Here is a 14,540-nt window from a genome sequence, read left to right on the forward strand (position 1 = left end):
TTTTTTATTTTAACTACCCAAGAAGTTCTTTTAATTCATTTTTTTATAACATGGATTTTTCATACTTTTAATGGATAATTTTAACTTTTTTTTTGTTTCAAATAGGTTAAAAACAGAGTAAGAATTCATAAAATGGTACAAATCTTTTAAATTTTGTCGAATAAATGCTAAATCCAATCTGAAAAAATTGTGCATTTTTGAAAATATTGGAGGCCAAACGTTTTCGACAAGCGTTAGAATCCATTAAAAATTATAAAAAAAAATTATAAACATTATTTATTTGACAAAATATCACAGAATTTTTTAATTTACATCCAAAACATTGAATTCGGATCATACCTAAAGAAGTGATGCAAATTCAGTGCAACGGCTTTTGAAATGGAGGACTTCTGTCCTATGACAAGCCCATGTTAAATTCATCGCTTCTACGTCAATTTTGCACCACTTCCGGATCCAAAAAGAACATTTTCATTACTTTTTTGGCGACGTTTTTTTGCTGGGGAATTTATTCCTTGTAAATAGAAAGAAAATTCCCATCTCTGAACAACCCTGACATATCTACGTACAGCGTTGCCAATTTAGCTTTTTTCCCGCTAGATTTGGCTTTTTTTGAAGACGTTTAGCGGGAAAAAATGCATTTAGCTTTTAGCTTTTTTTCTGGCTTTTTTTCATGACCCTTTTAGCTATTTTTGGCTTTTTTTATTTTCGACATGTTCCTATTGAAATATGGATAAAACTTCGTTTTTATCTAAGTCTTGCTGCCAGAATAAGGTTTTCCGTATACTTCAAAGCTCAATTGAAGCCTTAATAATTATTCCAGCCATTATGCGGGCATTTTTGCAGCAAATACACCTTGTTGTAAAGTTTTTTCCTCGTATTCATAAAAGTTATCGTAAACTTTAAATCTACTATTACCATACAAATTCCTTATATAAACTGTCAGTAAATTATTAGGAATAATAGCATTTGACTCGTTATCCTTTTTATGTTATTTTAATACGTATTCTAAAGTTATTATTATATTACTAAATTAAAATAGTAGATGTGAATTGCTTTGTACACTGAAAAAATATTGTCATGAGGCCAAAGATTTCATGTCTTTAAAATACGAACGCGAATTTTGGTTATAATAGCATTTGTGAATTTCTCTTATATAAACAGTTTTCCTTGTCCAAAAGCCGATAAAGTCGTTTTGTCCTTCTAGTTAAGTGATTCAACTTAAAAATGGGTATCTTTTCATGAAATAAGGCTAGGGTCAATTCTAAGAAATTCTTAAAATTAATTAAGTAGTCTTTAAATTTGTGGAGTTTTTGTATCTTGACCACAAACCAAAATAGCGTTCAAAAATAGAAGAGGTTTTTCAATATTTTATTTTAAAAACGTATACATACACAGAATAATTTCTACTTAAAGTCGAGTCTGAATTTGGAAATTTAAGTTGTCGTTAGCACGTTTTTAAAGCACTGTGATAGCTCATGAAGAAAAAGCTGAAAAAAACGAATAAATTCAAATTTTACTCTGAAACAATACCAAAATCATTAGTGTACAAAATCTTTGGAACCGAACATAGAAATAATTAAGGAAATAAAGTTTTGAATGTGGTATTATTTTTTTTTAACATCAAAAAAATGCAATAAAAATTCGTAGTGATAGGATCAAAACAAATCTGCTATTTATTAATGGAATGGATTTACATTTACGAAAATTGGACAATAGGTTTGTATGGGAAATTTTCGAATAAAAGTTATTCAGTATAAACTTGCAAGACAGTTAGAATGGGTTTTAAATAATATGACATAGATTTTCTTACAGTCTCACAGAAATGGAAATAAAATGAATACAATTAAAATAATATGCATTTTAAGTGAAATAAAGCCATTAAGTTTGTTAAATTTCAATCAAAAATGTGAATTTTTATACAAAAAAATTTAGCTTTTTTTCTAGCTATTTTTTAACATTTTTTAGCTTTTTTTGGCTAGTTTTTTGGACAAATCTAGCGGTTTTTGGTGAAACAATTCTGGCAACGCTGTCTACGTATTCCTTTGAGAATCAAAAGAGAAAATATAGCAACACTTTGAAATTTATTTTGTGTGTGTATAACTAAAGAAAATATCTTCTAGTATGTTGGAAAGTATGTACATCTGCCTGACAACAGCAACAACTGCCCCATAACATCCTTATCAATACTCATGATAGTCAACTCTCTCTCAAACCCTTCATTCTTTGCAAATCATGCACTGATTGTGGTGTGAGGGTAGGAAGCAAACGCCTAATATCAAAACAAAACCTCAACTATGTGTTTCTGTTTTCTAATTTTTCCCAAGTTATTAAACGGATCTGCTCTACTCTCATGACAACAACAAAACCAGAAATGCGTCATATACACCTACATACTTCGAACACATTCATACGCACATTGCTATGAAATACCATTTCGGTTAGCATGGACAACATGGCTGCACGCATTATTATGGTGTCATTGAGAGCCAAGTGTAGATTATGCGCGCTCAGCTCTCTGTATCTCTCTCATTTCATTAATGTCGAATGCGATGAGAGTATAACCAACCATTCCATATGTTCGTATATTAATTTTTTGTTTTGGTTTAGTTTTTATAATTCGGCCATATTTGATTTGGGAACCACCACATTTATTATTGTTGTTGGTATTTTTAGTGTGCTGTGTGCCTAAGTCAAAAATACAATGCTGACGGTGGTGGATGACGCGACAAACGCCCGGCACAAGGCACATTTTATTTTTGAACTATCTTCTGTATAATCATCGTCAATGTTGGTTTCTTGTATTTGTTGTTCGCCATGCGAGAGTTTTACACGATAGTCTATTCTCTTTTCACCCTATGCGGCATGGAAAAATGTGATACATATTTTGAATGAGTTCAAAATGCGAATATTGCGCTTGATAAAAACAAAAGTAGAAATAGATTTGCGCCTTGGTGGGGAAAAATTAAATTTCGCAATACAAAAATAGAAAAACACAGAAAAGGGAATTCAAAGATATTTATTCGTTATCACATATTATAAGAACTTGGGTGTGGATTCAATTACCCTAGATAATCTAAATAGCGGATGGCATTTCTGAAATGCTCAACTTCAGACGAAATCAATCTACAGATTTTGTTTTTTTTTTTCATAAGCACTAGACTTTGATTGGATTCAAGTCCGCTTCAAGCTAATTAGCTGACCATGGACCTAGTAAGTGTTACAGAAACGCTTTAATACTAAAGGAGCCGGTTTTGGAGTTAGTCAAGAAGACAAATATATCGGTTAGACAAAACGATATTTACAAGAAATATGCGATCCACCAACGGAATTTGGTGTAATTTTTAAACGAGAATGGAAAACTACATTCTGACAAAATATCGATATTGAGGGCTGATTTTGAAGCCTTAAGGTGGGTATTAAGTTCGATTTTAGCCGCTAAAATCGTCAATTTTTCACGATTACTTTTCTTTAATAATCCATTTTAAGGAATAAAAACTTTGTGAATATTTGCTTTGGGCTATTCCCCATCAAGTTATAATGAAATCTGCAACAAATATGTATAATTTTATGCCTTTTTTACTGATTTAGTTTTCAGTGAAAAAATTACGATTTTAGCGGCTAAATTCGAACCTAATACCCACCTTTAAGAATACAAGCACCAACAAATAAAAAAATTCCCCCAGTGGTGTGCAAAATACGTGTAAATGGTATACACTTCGAAAAAACTAAAAGCCGCTGGAAATATTTGCAAAACTATGTGGTAATATAAAAATTTTAACAAAGGCTAAGCTGGGCGGAGTCGATTATATTACACCCTTCACCACTTTGTAAATTGTTAAATTGTTCCAATCCAAAACCGTTCAAATTTTCTAAGAGCTATAACAACATTTGAGCGGATTTCTGTGGCACCTCAGTAATGCTGGTGACATTTCTGAGGGTTTCAAAGCTTCTCTAAGTGGTTTCACTGCAATGTGGAACGCCGTTCGGACTCGGCTATAAAAAGGAGGTCCCTTGTCATTGGGCTTAACATGGAATCGGGCAGCATTCAGTGATAAGAGAGAAGTTCACCAATGTGGTTCACAATGGACGGAATAGTCTAAGTGAGCCTGATACATCGGGCTGCCACCTAACCTAACCTAGTATATCAAGTAAATGTACACAGAAAAATATCATTAACATATTTCCAATTAAAAGGTTAAAAAATTCCGATGATTTATTTATTTTTTGAAAAAGAAAAAGTAAAATAAAGTTAACCAAATGAATATTAACTTTCCGATAGCAAACATTTTTAAGATTAGCGAAATTGAAATATTTCTGTCCGCTACTTAGAATGTCATATTAAACCGGAGTTTAATATCTGGTGGTTGTTCTCAAGCAATTATGACAACAGCCTAATGTGATCATAAACCATTTTTAGTTTTTTTTTTTGTTTGTTTCCTAAATACAATTTTAAAAAGTAATGATGAATATAAACAAACCTTTTTGTTAAGTAATCCAATTGAACATTGACATCTGAAACGAAAAGAAGGGCATGTCACATTATTCAAAGCCTTGATAAAAATACATTTAATCTTATAAAACAATTTTGGTTTTTTCTTCCATTCTTTTGTTTATTTAAAAAGAAAAGTAAGCTGCACATGACATTTTACCTTATCATGATGCAGCTCATACTCTAATGTTACCAACTAAGAGACAAGCGGACGGATGGATGGACGCAATAATTGAAATTCGTTGAACTGCAATAGTGGTTCTGGCGTTCAAATTGTCCCATAAATATGTCACAAGTTATGGAAACGACATATTGAGAAAAGAAGGAGAAAATGAAAAAGGAGGATATAACAAAAAAATATATATGTACACACACTGAAATATATTTAGTAATGAAGGAATGAATCCTTAGAAAAAAAATAATACAAACGTAATCTCAGTATTGACAAAAAAAAAAAAAAAATACCAAAAAAAACTAAAGAACGAAAATCGTAATGGACTCAACACTAAAATGGAATATAATTCACGAAGAAAATCATGACAAGACAATGACAATGACAACCAACGACATCGACAAAAGAACTGCTGGTGTTCATGCCTCCATGTCACCCAGAGTGAAATATAACTCCATACTTCACCATTTTTTTTTCGTGGGGTTTCTGTTTGCTTCTTTGTGAATTTTGTATTTTTAAATCGTAATTTATGATTTAAATACATTTCATGGATGGACTGTTTCACTTGTTTACTTAGTATGCAATTGTGATAATTTTTTGTTGGAAGAAAATATCATAAATTTCACATGTTATGTGGGGTAAAAGCAAATGACAAGTTATTGGCTGAAGACTGAATAAGGATGAAGTCAGGAATATTTTCGTATACCAAATGGGAGTGGTTTGTTCAGCAACAAATCTTGCAAATATTTTAAACTTATCACGAAAAGCATGTGTGGTTATTAAGAAAAATTGTTTTGCAATAAATCAATATCACAATGCAATAGGAAATATTACATAGGTAGCAGTAAATGGCGACATTGGTAGCGTCTCCGGATACCCCAACTATTTTTTGATGAAATTCGTGGAATGAAGCATGTTTGACCGTCTGTCAGATTGGTTTAAACGAAAGCTTAAAAATGTTTAATGATAATGGCTTCAACAATAACATATATATACACCCAAAGTTTAAGATGGGTCTATCCGCATTATATGAAATATGACATTAGGAGCTTCTAAAGTAAGTCTCGTAATTAGGAGTCCCCCAATTTGCTGTTGTGTACAAAAACCAGAATTTAAAGATTGTAAGTTTGCAATTAGTGTCGTCATTGAAGACAAATTTTTTTTTTTTTTTGTGTACCATTGAAACATTAATGAGACATAGGAAGATTGTCGATGCTATGGATGTCCTATGGGCCTAGCAACATATTCATCAAAAAATGTGGGAATTAATTGAATATTAAGGTTTGCTCCAATTGGCTACCTTTGACACGAAGTATGGCCTTCAAATAGCCGACAAAGCAATCACATGCTGCACGAAAGTGCCTCGACAGTAATTTGGCCCATTTCCATCGCAACGCCGTCTTCAGGTGATTGATACTTTACTTTGACAAACCTAATCTCTAAAATGCCTCGGAAGCAAAGGTCCAATGGATTAAGATCCGGACATTTTGGTGATATTTTCCTAATAATATTCGGCTTTTATTTTGTCCCCACGAGCGGAGAATGATCGTCGGCCTTTGCGGTGGCACTTGAGTCCTGGTGACAAATCGATTTTCAGCTCATACGCAAGTAAAAGCAAACAGTTTATTTGTTCACAAACTTCTCAATTTGGAATGGTACGAAAGTATCCGAGCCAAAGATGAGGTTCTTTAAAATAAACAAATATTAAATGGATTTATCTAACTTTAAATCTAGTTTCAATAAAATTAAAATTATCCTTTTGTGATATATTAATAGACCTCACGTACAAACAAATATTTTTTTTTTTTATTTATTTATTTATTTAGTTCATTCCTAATACAGCAACACTAATATCTTATTACGTAGTACTAGGATAATGTGCGTTATGTGCATTAATAGTTAGTACCTTTAACTTAATCAATACTAATTTTAATTTAAACAAAAAGAAAAAAAAAATATATATTTTATAGTTTTTAACAATAGTATAATTTCAATAATAAGTATTTAAATCTACGAAGAGTTTTGTAGGAATTTTTTTAAACAAGTTTTAAATTTAGCTGTGTTGGCGATAGTTTGAATATCGTTTGGTAATTGATTCCAGAGACGGATAGCTCTAACATAGAATTGTCTTTCCGATATTTGACTCCTGTGAAATTGTTGGGTGACATTTCTGCCTCTCCTTGATCTAGAGAAGGTTATCCTTTCATAAAGGTAGATCGGTTCTTTTGTGTATATTATTTTATGGAAAAAGGAGAGAATTCTATATGTTATATAGCATTGGAACGGCATGTTAAATATTTGATTCGCATACACGGAAATTCTATCGAATCTTCTGATTCCATAAACATATCTGGCTATATTGTTGAAAGTTTTAGTGAGTTTGTCAGCGTCTCTAACATTACAACCAGCAAAAATTTCGCAGCAGTATGTAAGTGTAAAAGTTAAATATGTTTTTGCCAATAGCATTCTGATTTTGAATGGAGTAAAATATTGGGTTAACCACAGGTTTCGCAGTTTGGCATACACACTTGCGCACGCCATGTTTATATGGTCAGTCCAGCTGAGATGTTCATTAAATACAACTCCCAAATTTTTTGCCTTGGGTACAATTTCAATGCAGGTGCCCCCTAGGTGTATATTGACATCTCTAATCTCAACATTCTTTCTGCGAACAATCATTGCTTTTGACTTTCTAGGGTTCAATAAAAGTCCGTTTTTACTTGCCCATTGCAATATATTTGAGAGATCGTGGTTTACCATAGCAATGCAATCCTCAAGCATTGAAATTTTGGATGAAATAAATAGTTGTACATCATCCGCGTACATTCTGACGCTACAGTGTCGGATCACATTCGGCAAATCGTTAGAGTACATTGTGTATAACAGTGGTCCCAATATAGAGCCTTGAGGTACACCTTTTTTAATGGAAGCGACGATGAAGATTGACCTTGATGTACAGTAAATTGTTGGCGACCTTTTAGGTAGGAAGCTATCAGTCTTGTAGCAGTATCGGAGAAGGCAAACATGTCGGATAGTTTCCGACACAATGTATGGTAATGCACTGAATCAAATGCCTTAGAGTGATCTAATAAGATAAGTACAGAGACTTCATTATTGTCGAGGCTATAACGCAAAGATTCGGAGACATCAACCAGGGCCGTAAGACAACTATGATTCGGAAATTGACTGGGAAATTGAAAGTAGTTTGCGGTTTTTCAGATGTGTATAAATTTGTTCATGTATTAGTTTTTCGAAGACTTTGGATAAAAAGGGCAGGATGGATATAGGTCTAAACTCGTTAGGGGCCTTTTCTATTGGGATGACTTTGGAGCATTTCCAAATATTTGGAAAAGTGCTAGTTGTTATGATAAAGTTGATGACATGGGTTAATGGTCTTAGAATTAGTGGTGCTACAAGTTTAACAAATTTAGGATTTATGTCATCGTATCCTGCAGCGGTTGACTTTATCGATATTAAAGCACACAGTACATCTTCTTCTTCCACATTATAAAAAGTTAAACTCTGCTCTGCATCGATATTTAGAGGCTGCTGCACGGTTATATTATCTTCGATTTCCGGAATTGGCAGGTTAACAAATTTCTCATTCAGTTCTTCAACATTGATATCAGAACTAACAATTAGTTTAAAAATCCAGATTACAACAGATACTTTAAAGTAAAAACAGTTTTCTTAATTCAAAAAAAAAAAATAAATAAATAATAAATAAAAATAAATAAATTAAACCAAAAATGCTAAATCCCCAAAATAAGTCATAGCCTATATTTGAACCTTTTTTATCTTAAATTTTAAGATTCAATATATCAGCTAATTTAAAGATGATTTCTTTAAATCAAATAAGTTTTTGGAAAGGAATGTTTAAGGAAAGTTTTCCTTGAAAGAAATACGATTTTAACGGAGGAACACAAATTTCCACGATTAGTGTCCTAAATTAATTGAAAAGAAATTTTAATACAAAGATAACACAATTTCTTTTAATTATTTTTTTTTATTTTAAAGAAATTTTTCCTTTATATTATGTACATTGCGTACCCTAAAATTAAGGTTGCATAATCTTTCATATTAGTTCAACATTTTGTTCAGTGTGAACACTTTCGCACAAGCGAATCAACTCATTGGCTCTTCCCATTCTAACTTTTTTATGCATCAGTCTAAGCTCAACTCTGTCAATGAGTATTCCATCCGTTCTCGCGATCTGTCCTTCAATTTCTAGATCATTTCTTTCATTTTTGTTACCAATTCCTGTAAGCAACAGATGAAAATGTTTTTGTAAGCTTGTAAATAATAACATATACTCTCACTAGAAAAAAATCTGTCAGCTGTAAGACAAGCGGTTGCCTTTCTCCACTTTTCTTCAATATTAAGCTTAAAGATCAGCTTCCTGTCCAAAATAACCTCAAGGTATTTCGCACACTAACCAAAGGGTGTTTCAATACACCCTAAGGGGATGGGCTTAACTCATCCCCGTAACTGTATGACTAGTTATGTCTGTGCAGTATTTACCCCAGACCATTTCTATCGCCCTTTTCTCAGTCATGCTCTGAGCTCTCTGTACAATATCTCTAATTATGGATGGGAACTGACTGCTAGAGCCACATCATCTGATAGAACCCCTCATTTGGGAGTGCCTCTGTTCACATACCTTTATATTCGTTAGAAGTTCATCTAACACCATAAGCATCCCTTGATCAACATTTAGAGTTGGCAATCCATTTAATTTTGAACTCGGATGGACGTTATTTAATGCCTCTTCTATGTCTAGGAAAAAAAAACACAATTGTGTATTCATTGACTTTCATTAAAGCTGGCTAGTTCATGTCTCAGTAGACTTGCCCTTCGAGTAAGCATGTTGTGGTTTCGAGAGCAATATTAAATCAATGCTAGTTCTCAGACAAATATCTATCAGCCTCTCCAGAGTCTTAAGAAGGAGAGGATAACATAAGCTGATTGGTCGGAAATATTTCGCACGCGAGTGAGAGGCTTTTCCCGCTTTAGGTATGAAAACGACTTGTTTTCCTCTACTAATTCTGTCAGTCACTGCTTGTTACGCTGCCGGAGTAACTCCATTAGGTCCAAAACTCTTTGAAGCCCATTTTATTCTAGAATCCTATACACTTTCCTCGGGAGCCACCGTGGTGCAATGGTTAGCATGCCCGCCTTGCATACACAAGGTCTTGGGTTCGATTCCTGCTTCGACCGAACACCAAATAGTTTTTCAGCGGTGGATTATCCCACCTCAGTAATGCTGGATACATTTCTGAGGGTTTCAAAGCTTCTTTAAGTGGTTTCACTGCAATGTGGAACGCCGTTCGGACTCGGCTATAAAAAGGAGGTCCCTTGTCATTGAGCTTAACATGGAATCGGGCAGCACTCAGTGATAAGAGAGAAGTTCACCAATGTGGTATCACAATGGACGGACTAGTCTAAGTGAGCTTGATATATCGGGCTGCCACCTAACCTAAACCTAAACCTATACAATTTCCTCGATAGAAAATGACCGTTGAGCATCTGTGGCACCGCCAGAACATCGTTTGACCGTCTAATTTGCAGGAAAATGTATGTCCAATAGTACATCCATCGTCTACTCACTGGACATTGTCCAATTGACCTCTCCTGACGAGAAGTTAGCGGATGCTAGTACCTTCCGTAGTCTCGAAGCCTCGGGTGTATTCTCAATACTGCTACAGTAATCATTCCAAGATTTAAGCTAAGCCCTCCTCAGTTCTCGTTTAAATCCTTTCAGATTAATCTTGTAAATGTCCCAATTAATGACAAGCAACCTCTTTTATATAGCCGAGTCCGAACGGGGATCCATGTTGCGGTGAAACCTCTTGGAGAAGCTTTGACACACTCAAGAATGATACCAGCATTACTGAGAGGAGATAATTCACCAATGAAAAACTTTTTGATATTTGATCAAAACTGGAATTGAACCCATTACCCTTTATAGGCGGACATGATAATCATTGCACTGCGGTGGCTCCCTTTTGTTATCATTATATTGAATGGATTTCCATGACCCTCTCTTTGTTTTATTTGCGTACATAACATTAACACTTTTTTCCAACACTGAATGCATTTGGCTTTAAAGCTAAATTGTTTCAATTTGCATTCAAACTCATACCTTGGCCATATCTCCTGTAATAAATCATTGTAATTCCATTTGCTTTTGCAATTTTGGCCACTAAGGCAGAGTCTATAAATTTCATTCAAATAATCTAATTACTTAGCAAAAAAGTGGGGGAAACATAAACTTATAGAAAAAAATTATATGCTCCACAAATGTATATGCAATGAAATGGGATGGTAGGAATATCGAGGAACATTGATGATGATGGGTGAGGCTGAGAGAAGTATGGTGTGGTCATAAAATTTTATAACAATGTTGTAGTAGCCTATTCCTCGTTTGCTGCATCATTCCCAAATAGGTTTGGAAGTCAATTCACCTACCCCAGCAGTAGCAGCAGAAGCATTAACTTTATTTAATGGAACAAGTACAAATCTGAATGTTAAATACCCGCTGGATGTTTTTTCATTTCCCTTTAAGTTTCGAGCGATAGGCTTCGTTAAGCTTTTCGTCTGGCCTGGGATTATTGATGATACTCCAAAATAGAGAATTTTCCTTAGAAAAAGTACTATATTTACTTACGCGCACACGACATGTACCTACTGAGCTGTATAGCACTGACCCGCTAAGAGGGAAATAAGAAACATTTAAATGTCATTAAATAGAAACATTTGTGTAACATTTCAAGTAAACATTTAATTGCACCATTAATTGAATGTTCTGCTTGTTGGTTTTGTGTTGTGTTATGTTGTGGCTGTGGTGATTATTACGAACTAGTTCTCACTCATGTTTTTGTCAAGGCTTTTGCGAGTGTATAAGGGTTGTCCGATAAGTTCTTAACGAAATTTCAGAGAGATCGTAATGGTGCATTTGGTTTTGTCAAGTGTGGAAGGGCAAGTTCCCGCGTATTCTAGGAAATCGGAGAAGAGCAATATCTGACGGTGAATAAATTAAGATATTACATTTGGGTCGACTAATCAACTTTTGATAGTGACTAAAAGCGACTAATCGCACGGTTTCCACAGTTGGTAGAATTCAACCAAAAATGGTAGATTTTTTACACTTTGGTAGATCGGTGGAATTCCTGATGTTTTGGTAGATTTTGCAATATATTCCTCTCTAAACTACTAAGAGGTACTTCAAATTTTCTATAGAAATAAACAATTGACAAAATTTTCTATAAAAATAATATTTTGACAAAATTTTCTATAGAAATAAATATTTGAGAAAATTTGCCATAAAAAAACATTTTGACAAAATTTTCTATAGAAATAAAATTTTGACAAAATTTCTCTATAGACTGTAGAAACAATAAGCATTGTTCGACTGTTCACCACTTAGGTGAATTCTAACAAATTAGCTTTCTACAAATAAATTTCGTGTTGTTGCATTACTATGTAACAAAACGAAATTAAAATAAGATTAAGGGACTTGTAAGTTATATGAAAAGATGATGTACAGTGGGAGAAAAGATGATTCAATTTGTAAGAGGAAATTTCCCAAATGTTTTCTCCATAAGGAGTTAGCATAAAGGGCCCAAAATTGAGTTATCTCTCCCAGCCAGATCTATACTAAAGGCTGTGGAAAGGTTCATTCGCCCGAACCGAAACATGTACAGTCCAGGCGTGTATAGATTTGTATCTGGCGTTTTCTTTTCAATGGCTCTATTAACAATGTTAGAAATTAGAAATAAAGTTTTGTTTTGTTATTGTTGGTTTCTCTTCAATCATTATTGTTGTTTTTGATTTCAGCTTAAAACCATGCATTGACTAAACTACAAGTTTATTTGGGCAAAGCCCTATAGACTGCAAGATGGTTGGATGTACAGCTGTTTCGGATGATGCTGATGAGGAATGTGGTAATTCCGAAACAGCTGTACATTAGGGCTATAACTTTTTAACAATTTTTGCGAATTTCAAAATTGGCATACTATAGTCCAATAGGCCATTAAAAACTATGGAGAAATACGTTTTTACTTTTTCGCTAGCGTCAAAAAAGTTCACCCACCAACAGCGATAAAGTTTAGAATATGAATATGAAAACAAAAAACAATTCTGTCAAACTTTATTTTAGTTTTAATGGAAATTTTAGCTTCTTCGACGCGTTTTCGAGTATAGCCACCTTTATTGTTAATAATTTGGCCTCGTGATTCATTGCATTTCAATATGTCTTATAAGAAAAGTGTAATAGTGGTCCAAAAAAATGCCAAATTTTTTTTGTATTGTATTGTATTCTTAAAATGATGGAAGATAATGCTTTTCATTAATAAAACATCATGGCACATCTCTTGGTACTATGCCAAAAAATTGGTTATAGCCCTACTGTACATCCAACCAACTTGCAGTCTATAGGGCTTTGCCCAAATAAATTTGACAAGCATACTTTTTCTCTGTTGGTTAAGCTACACTTGTAACATAGTTTAGTCAATGCATTGTTTTAAGCTGAAATCAAAAACAACAATAATGAAATAAAATTTTGACAACATTTTCTATAGAAATAAAATTTTGACAAAATTTTCTATAGAAATAAATATTTGACAAAATTTCCTATAGAAATGAAATTTAGACAAAAGTTTCTTTAGAAATGAAATTTTGACAAAATTTCCTATAGAAATGAAATTTTGAAAAAATTTTCTATCGAAATAAAATGTTAACAATATTTTCTATAGAAATAAAATTTTGACAAAATTTTTTTGGAAATAAAATTTTGACAATATTTTCTATAGAAATAAAATTTTGACAAAATTTTTTTGGAAATAAAATTTTGACAAAATTTCCGATAGAAATAGATTTTTTAAACTTGGTAGATTTTTGGTAAAAATTTCTTAAAAATTTAGTAGATTGTTTTGGCACGTGTGGCAACCTTTTATGCCTAAGATTCGTCGATTTTAAAAAATCCGAAAAGCCAAAAGTTCGAAAGTGTAAAGAGTCAAAAGAATCGAGTTTCATTCAATTTTGAAATGGTAAAAAAATCTTTTTGATTCTCATTACATGCTCTAATTTTAACAATGCCTTGTAGGAATCTCAAATGGTGGAATATAATTTAGATCGCACGATGAAGTTCATTTTTCCCTTAAAACAGTTTACTCTTTTCTCTATGTGTGAAGTAGGCTACACTCAAAAAACAGTGAAGGAAAATTTTGATTAATTTTAAATACTGTATGTAGCTTTATTTTAGAAAGTTTTAACTAAACTGTATTACAAAGCCGATGCCACGCCGATTTCACAAAAATAAGTAAATATTTTTCGACACATTAAAGAAAATTTATGCGAAATATTTATTTTTTTTCCACTTGTAAAAGAAAATTTCGTCTTGTGAAGAAAAAATTGGAGTTCAAAAATGCAAAAATTACTTTAGTACCATACGAAATTCAATATGGGCGCAATATTGGTAAAATTTACAAATTTTAAGAAATTCTGAACTATATTGTGGGAGACACGAATTTAGCGTATCTTTATGCTTCATTTGTGTAACATTCCCTCTTTTTAGTTAACTTAACTAACGTACACAAGAAAATGTTTAAAATCAAGAAAACTTTTTCTAAATATAATAATTCCATGAATTAAGATGGAGTTAAATTGGCTTTAGTGCCATATAGAGTTCACTTTTGTTTGAGTGTATAAAAAAATTGTTCGAGGTTAGCCCCAGGCTCTTGTGAAAATTTGCACTTATCTCTTCTATTTCCTCTGGATATTTTTAGCACAAATAAAACTAAATAAAATAGATATGCAATGAGTGCACCGCCCTCTTTATTATTCGCGCCATAGAATTTCCTGTTCTGCAGCTTAGTTAAT

At 33.0% G+C, this 14,540-nt stretch overlaps 1 long non-coding RNA gene across 1 annotated transcript in view; it reads right to left on the reverse strand.

Annotated features, from left to right (window-relative positions):
- Positions 1 to 4,514, reverse strand: part of LOC142241568 (uncharacterized) — a 337,909-nt gene extending 333,395 nt beyond the window's left edge. Inside the window, exon 1 of the long non-coding RNA XR_012723699.1 lies at positions 4,479 to 4,514. This is a non-coding gene — a long non-coding RNA (uncharacterized LOC142241568). The remainder of the gene's footprint in view (positions 1 to 4,478) is intronic.
- Between the last annotated feature and the right edge of the window lie 10,026 nt (positions 4,515 to 14,540).

Source organism: Haematobia irritans, chromosome 1, assembly GCF_050003625.1.
Source record: "Haematobia irritans isolate KBUSLIRL chromosome 1, ASM5000362v1, whole genome shotgun sequence".
Classification (NCBI taxonomy): Eukaryota; Metazoa; Arthropoda; class Insecta; order Diptera; family Muscidae; genus Haematobia; species Haematobia irritans.